This window comes from Prenolepis imparis, unplaced genomic scaffold, assembly GCF_030444845.1.
Source record: "Prenolepis imparis isolate NDT839.2.m4 unplaced genomic scaffold, iyPreImpa1.0 SCAF_689, whole genome shotgun sequence".
NCBI classification, from domain to species: domain Eukaryota; kingdom Metazoa; phylum Arthropoda; class Insecta; order Hymenoptera; family Formicidae; genus Prenolepis; species Prenolepis imparis.
Genome location: NW_028141847.1, coordinates 1 through 13,878, shown reverse-complemented (window position 1 = coordinate 13,878; position 13,878 = coordinate 1). Strand labels below are relative to the sequence as shown.

The following is a 13,878-nucleotide window of genomic DNA, read 5'->3' as shown; positions in this document are numbered from 1 at the left end:
AAGCAGTGGTATCAACGCAGAGTACTAAAAAACAAAAGTGACAAGGTATGCCGAGGAAAATGTTCGTTTCCGTAAACGATCTGGGCGCATCACATTGGGATTTTGGGGGTGCATATCCTCGCATGGTCCTGGACCACTGGAGCGGACCACACCGCATATGAACAGCGAGGAATACATCCACATATTATCCGATGTGATACTACCATATATTGCGGAAACATTTCCCGGCATACCTTATATAAATTTTATTCAAGATAATTCAGGGGTCTATCGAGCGAGAGCAGTCCAAAATTGGCTGGCCGCACAACCCAACATTAGAACGTTGAACTGGCCAGCCAAGTCCCCGGACATGAATTTAATTGAAAATCTTTGGGGCATAATAGTACAAAACTGGGACCCTCAAATTCAGAGAACACGTGAGGCACTTGCGCAGTATGTTTTCGATCAGTGGGAGGGTCTCCGCGCAAGGCCCGATATATATTATAATAAAAGCGTATCTAACAATAATTAAGCAAAATCTATGATTGTATCATGAATATACATATATGTATATTTATATAAACACTTATTTATAATAATAATGTAAATTTTATTACATATAAATTATATAATAATATTATATTTATCGAATTACAATATATAACTATACATATATAATTGGATTTCTGATAATATTTTTATATATTTTTTTTTCATTCTTTTTATTCTATTTTTATATTTGATATATAATACGATACTTTATCTCATTTATTTATATATTGCTAGATCAAAAACAGGTTAAAAAAATTTAATATTTTTTGTAATGTACTGACATTACAAAAAATATTAAATTTTTTAAAATATTTTTCTCTATTGACATTATATTTTTGTGTTAAATTTACACATTGTATACGCAAATTTGACGACATCGTGATCGCTCATCGCGCATGACCACATGACAGTGATTCGCATCCTGAACTTGATTGCGCGTTCATAAACTTATTAAATAAAAAGTGTCGCAACCTCATTTACCACGACTGTACATATATACATGTATATACAAGGTGATTAACGTAACGGTCGCCAGAATTTTTTGGACATTTCCGCCAGTTAAAAAAAGTCGGAAATGTGTGTGTGTGTGTGTGTGTTATACAAGGTGTCCCAAAAGTCTGGAAACGGTTGAATATTTCCTATATACAATGCATATTAGAAAAAAATGTTTCCAATAAAAGTTGTTTGACTCAAAAGGGGACATAAGATGGTGCCATTGATTTGACCTTGAAATGTCATTGAAGGTCACGTGAAGGTCAACTTCAATTTCATAAATGGAACCACCTATTTTTCATTGCATATTCTTGTAGCTTATCTCGAGAGCTTTCCAAAACACTATAAGAAAGTATTTTTTGAGTTATAAGGCTTGAAGTTATTAATTTTTTGACATAATATGTAAAATATCATGTAAAATATTCATTTTTCGATACTCTTTTCCTAATACTTTTATGCACGGAATAATGAAACCAATCAGTTGGTGCAAAAAACACATAGTTGCTTTAAAAAAAAATACGCAGCTGCATGTTGCAAATTACATATTTTTTTAAAAGCAGCTATATGTTTTTTTGCACCAACTGATTGGTTTCATTATTCCGTGCATAAAAGTATTAGGGAAAGAGTATCGAAAAATGAATATTTTACATGATATTTTACATGTTATGTCAAAAAATTGATAACTTCAAGCCTTATAACTCAAAAAATACTTAAGGAAAAAATACTTTCTTATAGTGTTTAGGAAAGCTCTCGAGATAAGCTACAAGAATATGCAATGAAAAATAGGTGGTTCCATTTAAGAAATTGAAGTTGACCTTCACGTGACCTTCAAATGACATTTCAAGGTCAAATTAATGGCACCATCTTATGTTCCCTTTTGAGTCAAACAACTTTTATTTGAAACATTTTTTTCTAATATGCATTGTATAGGAAATATTTAACCGTTTCCAGACTTTTGGGACACCCTGTATATATAAACATATTTAAGTTATAATATATTTTTAAAAACATACATAATTACAAAAAAATAACATTGTTAAACTATTAGGTCTGTGCACAAATTCGTGAGATTAAATTTAAACGGCATCGAAATATAAATGCGTAATTTTTTCAATTAATTATTTTCTCATGTTAATATTGTTAATTAATTTACATTCGATTCTACAGATGATAAATCGTAGATGTTAACTTAAACATATTTTTAATTTAATTGGAAATGGAAATTAAAAATGTGTATATTTTATTTAATTGGAAATGGAAATTAAAAATGTGTATATTTAACACTGCATATTACAACAATTTTATCGCGGAAAAAGTGTCACTGAAACAAATAAAATTATTTATAAGATGTAGTAATAAGCATACTCTGTAGCACATGCTAATCTTGTTGTTAGTTCCAAAGCTTTCAAACTAGAAATTCCAATATTAATAATAAACAAATACATTTGATAAAATCATAGATGCATGTTTTATTATGAGTTATTCAAACTGAACGAAATAATTTATTACAGAGTGTAGTCAATTTTATATTATTTATAAGCGGCGTGAACTTAAAAAGGAATTCAAAAACTTATTTTAATCGTATTAATCTTTGTTTTATCTTTGTTAATTATTTTTGTTTTACAGCTAAAACATCTTACTGAAGCTTAATATTGGAAATTTTATCATACCTGGTACATATATAATCCTGATTTTGCACTTTTTGATTTTCACCTATTGATTAATGCAAAACTATCTTTCTGCTGATTTAGAAATAAAATCACATTGAAAGATTTGTTTTTCTCTTCTATTTCTTTAATCGAAAAATCTATTTGTTGCTTGAAATATGAACCAATGTTATAGTAAGAGAGAAAATAATTTGATTAATATAATATATATTGTTTTTTTTAAATATATATAAATAAAATTTCTCAAGAAACTCTAGGAATTTATGCACAAACCTAATAATAATATAATAATACATATACAATTATAATTCGTATATGAAAATTTTCAAATAAAATATATATTTTTTGTTATGTTTTAGCTAATATATTTTTCTACACATATACACACGCATGCATACATAACATATACATATACATAACCTCATATACAAACATACTGAAATTATTTTTGATAATTTATATATATATTATATTTTAAAAAATACACTACAATAGAATAGGAAATAATAAAAAAAATTAGGAAGAAGAAAATTATTATACGTACTGTATTAAAATCTTGATAACTCGTAGCGTCTTTGAAGATTCAGGTACAATTAGACACATTAAAGTTTGTTTTCTAGGTTGCCTAGGTTGCATAACACATATTCTCGTTTCGTAACAAAAACAATCATTTTGAAGTTGTAATCGAGCGCATTAAAATTGATTTGTAAATATATAATAAAATAATATTTTCAAATATTATTTATTTATAAATATATATAATTAATAATAGATATTTATAAAAATATAGAATAATTATACATACATAAATTATTTATCAAGAAGTTTAAATCATATATAATATAATTTTGTAATTAATAAATTTTTATAAAAAAAACATACATATTTTGTTTTCAAAAGATAAGATATACAATGCTAATACCTTCGTTATCTAGGATAATTTCCATAAATTAGCGTGATTTCACTCGAAATTCTCCACATACTACCTATAATTAAATATTCAGCGCACGATATTATCATTATCCATATATATCAATAACAGTTGTTGCAATACAACAAAAAATTATTAACATAATTATTTTTTCACATTTTTATATTTTAGTCATTATTCAATTTTAAATTTAATATGTTACGATTATCCTCATCTCTAACATATTGTAATTAAAAGTTTACAAATTATTAATGTTTCATTTAAAGTTAAAAGAAGACGCAAATTATATTGTTAATTATATTAATAATTATATTTTTAATATAATAGATAGAAAAGAATAGAAAGACAAAGAGAAAGAGAAAAAGAAAGTAGAAATAAAAAAAAGAGAAAAAACCCAGTAAACACGCAGAGCTCATTTCCGTAACAATTACATAATGTTCTATATGTTTATATTACAGATCATTAAAATGAAACTATGACGTATCGTTTATGTGAATAACGTAATGAATCTATAATTATTACATAGAATTGTCATGTAATTTTGACATTGCTTTGTTACATAACATTTACGTAATTTAGTGAACGTAAATGTGTATACTCTAAAAGTTTCGTAAATGCTACGTAACTTTAATGATGTGGCGGTACTCGCCACAAGAAGCGCGGCGACGCTTCCGTCGCCGCCGCTAGGCGACGCGCGCCGGGAAACTAATCCGAAGATGAAAGGCGGCGCGGAGGCTACATAAACGCGCGCCGCGCAGTACCGAGCACCTCCGCTAGGCGTCGCACGCCAAGTTTCCTTTTCTGAAAGTTAGAAACAGTTAATCGGGTATATAAAGGGGACCCCCGCAGAGAAAAATAGATTCTGCCCACGCATTATTACAAGCGCTCGGCGCTCTCCAGAAAGAAGTCACGGAAGAGACAGCAAGATTCGGGGCGCTAAGGAAAATATTCCTTCTCCTCTGGAGGAGGCCACGGCTCGCAGGCGAACCTAGCCGACGCCACTTCATCTCCTCAACAAGAGGAAGCAACAAGCCGGCGCCTCCTCGTCTGCCTCTGGCGCCCTGCGCCTCGACACAGGCGTTACGCGCCAACGATCCGGCGACTCCTCGTCTGCCTCTGACGTCCTGCGCCTCGACACAGGCGTTACGCGCCAACGACCCGGCGACTCCTCGCCTGCCTCTGGCGCCCTGCGCCTCGACACAGGCGTTACGCGCCAACGACTCGGCGACTCCTCGTCTGCCTCTGGCGCCCTGCGCCTTGACACAGGCGTTACGCGCCAACGACCCGGCGACTCCTCGTCTGCCTCTGGCGCCCTGCGCCTCGACACAGGCGTTACGTGCCAACGACCCGGCGCCTCCTCGCCTGCCTCTGGCGCCCTGCGCCTCGACACAGGCATTACGCGCCAACGACCCGGCGACTCCTCGCCTGCCTCTGGCGTCTGTACGCCGTGGTCGCAACGACGGCACAAAATCCTAGGCGTTAAGACATTCCAGGACTCCAACAAGGACACTGGCGGCAAACGTCCACGATCCGGCGACAAACGCCCGCGATCCGGCGACAAACGCCCACGACCCGGTACTAAACGTACGCGTCCCAAGGACGACCACCTACCGTGCCTGACGGGGGAAAAACCGTCCCCAAAGGCCACGTAGCGGGTCTACACGCCGACTCCCGTGCCAGATACGACGAGTTCGGAACCCGAGTTGACTCTGCACCCTTCGTCACCGCTAACACTGTTGACGGCCTGCGTGACCCCGGAACGGGTTGTATCGACTACCCAACCGCAGTCACTTCAGACACAGTCACCATCTCGTTCCGTCACTATCGGCACACAGACGGAAGAACCAAGAACGACAAGGCCAGACGTTCAGGACCAAGCAACGCAAACCAAGGACGAGGCCACGACATCCCACCAAGACCAGGGGACATAGACGAAGAAACGGGGAGGACAAGTTAAATATGTACCTATCGATTACCTTACACAGACACGAAAACACCTGTAAATAATGTAAATATAATGTGTTAACTGCACTTAAGAATCTCGTCACTGCGCACATCTCAGCATCCAACTACCTGTCCCTACCTCAGCGAGTACAAAATAGTAGTAGATATAAGACCTACAAATGACATAATTGAAACATTATATTAAATATGTAATATTTATGTATTTTGGTGAATGTGAATGTGCACACTCTAAAAACTTCATAAATACTACGTAACTCTAAAGATATAATTTTAACGTTATGTTAAATACGTAACATTTATGTATTTTGGTAAACGTAAATGTGTATACTCTAAAAGTTTCGTAAATGCTACGTAACTTTAATGACATAATTGAAATATTATATTAAATATGTAATATTTATGTATTTTGGTGAATGTGAATGTGCACACTCTAAAAACTTCATAAATACTACGTAACTCTAACGATATAATTTTAACGTTATGTTAAATACGTAACATTTATGTATTTTGGTGAACGTAAATGTGTATACTCTAAAAGTTTCATAAATGCTACGTAACTTTAATGACATAATTGAAACATTATATTAAATATGTAATATTTATGTATTTTGGTGAATGTGAATGTGCACACTCTAAAAACTTCATAAATACTACATAACTCTAACGATATAATTGTATTTTGGTGAACGTAAATGTGTATACTCTAAAAGTTTCGTAAATGCTACGTAACTTTAATGACATAATTGCAACATTATATTAAATATGTAATATTTATGTATTTTGGTGAATGTGAATGTGCACACTCTAAAAACTTCATAAATACTACATAACTCTAACGATATAATTGTAACGTTATGTTAAATACGTAACATTTATGTATTTTGGTAAACGTAAATGTGTATACTCTAAAAGTTTCGTAAATGCTATGTAACTTATGACATAATTGAAACATTATGTTAAATATTAAATATATACACATTTACGTTCACCAAATCGCATAAATGTTACATGACAGAGTATAACGACAAAAATACATAACAATTCTATGTAACAATTATAGATTCATTACGTTATTAACATAACTGATACGTCATAGTTTCATTTTGTTCATTTATAACATATAGAGAATATTATGTAAATAATAAATGTACGTTTACTGAAATTACTTAATTATGTTCTTCGTGCAAGACGCATAATTAGCAAATTTTTCTCTACACTATGCATCTGTGTAAGTTATATATATGAACATGCCATTACGGGATAAGTGTGATTGACCATATTTAGTAAGTACTCCATGCAATTACGTATGAGTGCGCCATTATCGTAAAAAGTATCCCATGCTTCCGCGTGCTAGGCTTTATCTTTTTCAATATGGCCGAATCTACGGAACGCAGTAGTCGTGCGTGCTCAAAAGTTGTGAAAGTGTGGACAGTATCGATGAGATATTGGTAAGTATGAAATCAAAATTAATTTAATAATGAATACTGACAAGTGATAATCATTATCTTGTGGTGAAAAATCTATGCTAAAGATTGAATTCCTCTTGTGCAGATCAAAAGATATACTTATCACATATCACGTGAAAACCACGTGCGCCTAACAAAGAATAAGGGACCTCGTGCTGGCGTCCGGCGAAAGATACACCCTCGATTATTTTTATATATTTTGGATTTTTATGGTGAGTACGATTTATTTTATGCAACATTATTTTTCCCATGTTTTTTTTACAATATTTGTTGCCCGGTCGTATAATGAGAAAAACAAGAAATCTCCTTATTTGCATTACTTTATGAATCAGAATTAACTTAAAAATTTTGAGTGTAAAATCTTATATCATCTTTTAATAATTATAGATTTTTTATTTTATTTTGTATTGCATTGCATATACTAAATTACGGTCTACAATTTTTTTATAATGATCATAATAATGATTATCTAAATGATAATTATGAAATTATGAAATATATAAAGCTTATATTGTTGAGAAAAATATCACTGCATTAGAAAAAAATGTAGATATAATATTTTTCGCATATTTTACATTTTGAAAATTTATTATTAAATTTTTTTCATAGTAAAGCTCAATTTTGCAAATAAAATACAATCTTATAATTAAAACAGTATTTATAAGTTTTAATTTTTCAATTTGGTATGATATATTGAAATTATCAAATAACATGTGTATTAAAGTTGGTTAAATCAAAATAAACCTCTCAGTAAAAACGATTAAACATATAAGAAGCTATGTCCTCATTGCTACTAAGATTGAAACATTTACATTGATTTAGTATGTTCTTTTTATTATTGTAATAAATTAAAAACGTTATATTTTTTTGTTTTGTTAGTTGGCCAATAATCTTCTTAAACTTGTTTTATACTGCAACGAGCTTGGTTATATATATATATATATATATATATATATATATAATCTATTATAGAGTGTACATCTACATGTAACAACAGCAACACTTATATATGACAAGTATATATACAGGGTGTCCCAGAACTGGCGAAGAAGCTTTTAATGACAGATTCTTCATGAAATTCTAAGTCGAAAAGTTCTTTACAAAAATGTGATCCAATGAATAGAATTTGAATGGTGAAGCATTGAAGTTGACGTATGGGAGCGCATGAAATTCGCGCGGTCAGGAGCGTAACGGCCAAGCTCGGCACAGGTACAACTTACAACTCGTGTATCGCGCCGATGCGTGTTTATCGTTACTCTATAATATTCTGTTATTAATAATATGAATTAATTATTCTCATTAATGATAATATTTATCTTTATCAATTAATAATTTTGTGTACTTGACCTACTGGTTGAATATCCTTAAACTATGGGATATGCGAGATATTGATTAGACTAACTTAACAAATGACAAATTTAAAATAAATTAATAAATAACAAATTAATCATAATTTTATCAATTAATTAATTAATTACTCAAATAACTGAAATTAATAAATAATGAGTAAATAATAAATATTGAAAAATAGAAAAAAATAAATAAATAGTTAATGAATAATTAAATAATAGTGTAATATTGAAATAAAGTTTCAGAGAAGAATATAAAAAATTTCAAATATATATTTTGATAAAATATCAAGTTTAATGTCTTTCGATTAATCAGAAAAGAATTACAATTGCTTTGCACATTACAATTACAACAAGTGTTCAAAATGTCCACCACCCACTGCAATAGACGTGCACGTTTTATTAGATTTTGACATGCTTTTTCAATCATGTCTGCCGTAATGTAGCCTAAAGATGTCAACAGCTTTTCTTCTAGTGCTGCCTCATTATCAATACGTTCGCGGTACACGAGCTCTTTCATGTGGCCCCACAGGAAAAAATCTATAGGATTTAAATCTGGTGACCTTGCAGGCCAATTTATTGGTCCACCACGACCTATCCAAGCATTTGGGTATTTATCGTTTAAAACCCGTCTCGCTCTAATAGAAAAATGCGCGGGAGCGCCATCGTGCTGAAAAAACATGTCCCGTCGAACATGCAATGGAATATCTTCTAATAGTTCGGGCAAATCATTATTCAAAAAATTGGCATAAATTTCTCCATTCAAACGTGGCGGTAATTCGAACGGTCCAATCTGAAAAATATTTAGAATTTATACTACCCTATTATAAACATAAAAATTATAAACAACGTGAATTTAACAATTTATAATTTTTTAATTATAATAATTTCATAGGTTTCCCTGTACACGTTATTTAGATCGTGTATTAATATGAATAGTAGTAGTAGTAGTAGTATATTTATTCCGCTGCCCCTCAGGGATTGCGGGGCGTTTTCAGGGGACCGCCAAACCCCTCACATCCACCCGTCTCTCTTCTACCTTTCTTTACAAAAATCTCTTTCCTTAATACATCATACATCCAATACTCCTCTTCTTCTCTCTTCTCCTCTCCTGTCATCCTTCCTTCCTTCCTTCCTGTCTCCCGGGCCTCTGTTTCCTCTTCCTCTTCCTTCTCCTCTCCTCCGTTCCTCTCTCCCTCGCCCTTTTACACAATTTTCTCAATCCCCTAACCTGGCCAATTGGAGACCTCACAATAATCTAACCTGACCTCCCACACCCTTTTCCCCTCTCCCCTCTTCCTCTACTCCACTTCCTCTTCATCCTCCTCCCCCCTCCTTCCCTACTCCAACCTTCCCCCCTCCTCCGCCTCTCCCCTTATCATCTCTCTAACTTTATCTTTTGACCCACTCTCCTCCCTCGCTATCCCACCCCCATTCCTCCCCGTCTATTTCTATCTTCCTATTCCATACCCTTACCGTCTTCCCTTTCCATTCCTCCTCTCTCGCCCATTCTAACAATTTCCACCTTATTCTCCTCTCCTCCATCGTCAAATCCTCGTCTATGCCGACTCCCCACCTTCTCCTAAAATCCCACTTTCTCTCTAACAGCTTTTCCCTATCCTTCTCTTCCTCTAATTCCACTATCAGCACTTTCTTCCCCCTTTTCCCCGTTCTCTCTCTAACTTCCCTCACCTTCACCTCCTTTCCTATTGCCCATGCCATCAACCATTCCATCATCATTCTTCTTTCTTCCTCATCTTCCCCCTCTATCCCTCCAAATTATATTCTTTTCCCTAATTCTTCTCCTCTCTATCTCCTCTTTCCTCTCTCTCTCCTCTCTTTCCCTTCCCCCTCCCTCTAATCTCTTCTTTCTTTCTAACGCCCCCCCTTCCCACTTCCTTCCTATCCTATCCTCCTTTCCACCCTTTTCTCTCCCCCTTCCCCTTCCTTTTTCTCTCCATCTTCCCTCTTTATCTCTTTCCCCCCCCTTATCCTTTCTCCTAACTTCCTCCTCTTCCATCAACTTCCATCACCAGTCCCTCCTATTTCCCTCCGTATTACCCCACGCCCCTCTCTCTACGCTTACTTCTCTCCTTTTCGCCCTCCCGACTCTTTCCTCCTCCCTACTATCCCTTTCTGTCTTACTCCTCTCATCCCCCCCCTCTCTCCCTTTCATTGTTTTCCCTTCCCCTTTCACCTTCCTCCTTCTCACCACCCCCCTCTCACCCTCATCCGATGTCCTCTCTCCTCCTTCCTCCTCGACTTCCTCGACCTCGTCTCTCTTCCCTTCTCTCTTCTTCCCGCCAGCGCTTACTTTCTTCTCTCTTCTTCCGCTCTCCTCCTTCCCCGGCATATCTCCTCCTCTCTGCCTTTTGCTCACACACCCTTCTCCTTCCGCCACCTTTTCCCTCCGTTGCACTGCCTCATTCCTGCCATCTTTCATCCGCTCTCCTCCGAATCTTCTCCCGTCCTCTCCCGCTGTTCCTTTTCTTTCTTCCATTCTTTCCTCACCTTCCTCCTCTTTCCTCCGCTCTCCTTTTACCACATCGCTCCACCTCCTGTCCTCTCCGCTCTCCAACTCTTTCTCTTTGCACTCCTTCCTCCCTTTTCTCCTTTCCTCTTCCCTACTCTCCTCCCCTTGCATGCTCATCCTCCATAACCTCTCACTCGCCTCCATTCTCTCTAGCCTTTTCTCCACTCCTCTTCTCCTTTCCTCCTCCACATTCTCCCTCTCCGTGTTCCTCTCCATCATCTTCAACATCTTCTCCATCATCCTCCTCATCTCCTTTATCTCTCTCACACCGTCTTTTATCCACTCCATCTTCCGCTACCACTCTATCCAGCCAACTCCGTATTAACACTGCTACCGATCTGTACCCCCTTCTCTCTTCCTCTTGCCTTTCTCTACTTCTATACTGCTACGCACACGTGCCACTGTTCCAACCACCTGTTTCTGCTCTCTCTGCCGCTATCATGGCGCCCTCGATCCTGCACGTGTCTCTCCTTGCTACATCCAGCGCTCTCTCCGACAACGCCTCTTCTCCATACTACCGCTCTCTTCCTTATCCTCCTTTTACCAACGCTTCTCCTTATCCGCCACGTTATCCTTCCTCATCCTGTGCCTATCTTTCCTTCTTTTCCACACTCCAATTTTCCTTCCGCCAGTGCACCTCCGCCGTTCCATCCTTTTCTTATCCTTCGCGGCCACTCACTCCATTGTTCCCAAGCCATCTCCTCTACACCCATTTTCCTCCTCACCCTCTCTATAACGCCACCACATCTCACCTGAACTCGGAGCACCGACCGTCACCTGTCACTACTCCAACGGCCATCTTTCCTCTTCCCTAAATTTTTTAATGAACACTTGCTCGCTTGCTAAACTATCCGCAAACGGCGCGACAATGACCCTCGTGGCAAAGTAAAATGTCAAACCGAAAGTTATAGAAATTGGCAATGCAGGTAGCGCTTTCTTGAATATGGCCAGCAACAGCAACGTCAAACACAGGCCAATAAGAATAACAACGAAGCAAGCCAAGGTAGTGTTCCAGTCTCCGTAACTGGACGCCTTTCCGACAAGCACGCTGTAGAATATAAAGTCGCCAAGACCTAGTTTAACTCCGCGCTCTTCCTCGGTAACTGCCCCTGCTTGTCCCTGCGAGTCTCGTGCGCGAGTTTCCTGTTGTTGCGCACCTTCCCTCAACGTGGACGAGTTTTCGCGCACTTCTTGAGCGCGTCTCGCGCTACGTTCACCGTGTGTCTCTACCCATTCGGAGGTGAAACCTCCCTCTTCCGTATCATTGGATGTGCGAAAACACTATTGTTTTGTTATATGCGTGTTTTGTTATATGTCCACTATTACGACTTGTCGCGCGTCTCAAAATTGACAGTGGGCTCGAGAGTAACTTTTTCGTAAAAATGGAATTCTCGAACGAAGAGTACTGTGATATGTTATTGACGTACGATGAATTCGGACAAAATGCAAATGCTGCTGCTCGGGAATATGCAATTCGTTTTCCTCATCGTAATCGGCCGAATGGAAATGTATTTTTAAGATTGATTAATCGAGTGAGACACACTGGTCAATTATCATTGAACAGACAGGGAATTGGTGGCATTAATCGTACTGTCCGAAACGCACGAAATGAAGAAGTTGTTCTTCAAGTATTTGGAGATAATCCTCAAATAAGTATCGATTTGCTGCACGTGAATTAAATTTATCTAAAAGTACCGTTAATAGAATTTTGAAAGACAATAAAATGCATGCTTATCATTACACTCGTGTGCAAGATCTTCTACCCGAAGACTATGTTGCTAGAATCGAATTTTGTACGTGGCTACTTGAACAAGAAGAAAATAATAACAATTTTGTTAATAAAATACTATTCACGAATGAATCAAATTTTTCAAGAGAAGGAACGTTCAATATTCACAATTATCATTTTTGGGGAGAAGAAAATCCTCATGTCATTACCAGAAGAAGTTTCCAAACCAAATTCAACCGCAATTTATGGGCTGGTATTATTGGGAATTCTCTGGTAATTATTTATTTATTTATTAATCATTTTCATTTATTTATCTATTTATTTATTCATATTAATACGACTCGCGCGACAGACTGAGAGAAAGAGGGAGGTTGTAAATGGTTGTCAACGACGTAATAAAATTTCGCAGATAAACGGGAGAGTCGAATCGAACGATTCGTTTAATCTACATCTTTTTTTCCTCTCTAATGTAAGCGCGACGCGTCCAGAAGGAATAAACGCGAGACGAGAGTGCCAAAGTCAGCTGTCAAGGAATACGAGTCTTTTAACCGCTCGTCCGGAAAGATACATACTTTGATGAATGTCTGAGAGTGATTACGATTCCGCGAACGAATACACAAGCCTGATGGACGGTCACGTCGCGGAGTCCTCGCACGGACGACCTGGGCAATGACGCGTCTGAGAAAGGCCGCTCTAGGAACGTCAATGAGGAAGTGGAGAATGGAGTTTCCGAGGTACATATTGAAGCACCAGGCACGACTGTCGCTCGATCGAATAGACGAGGCGCGTCCGGTAGCACGAATCAAAACAGATTGAGGCATTACAGCAGGGACGAGGAAGAGGAAGAATTAAAGTATGGCGCGGCACATGTGATCAAACTCTTCGTCCCAGTTTCGCTATGTATGCTGGTTGTAAGTGGCTACTATTAATTCGGTGCACTTCTATACAACTAAGGGAATGTACTTAGTATACACGTATTTATTATTACGTCGTTGACAACCATTTTACAAACCTCCCTCTTTCTCTCAGTCTGTCGCGCGAGTCGTATTAATATGAATAAATAAATAGATAAATAAATGAAAATGATTAATAAATAAATAAATAATTACCAGAGAATTCCCAATAATACCAGCCCATAAATTGCGGTGAATTTGGTTTGGAAACTTCTTCTGGTAATGACATGAGGATTAGTACTCTGCGTTGATACCACTGCTT

General features: G+C 36.7%; 1 pseudogene; it reads right to left on the bottom strand.

Moving 5' to 3' along the window:
* Positions 1-11,717: 11,717 nt before the first annotated feature.
* Positions 11,718-12,421, bottom strand: LOC145948781 (presenilin homolog pseudogene; annotated as a pseudogene).
* Positions 12,422-13,878: the final 1,457 nt, after the last annotated feature.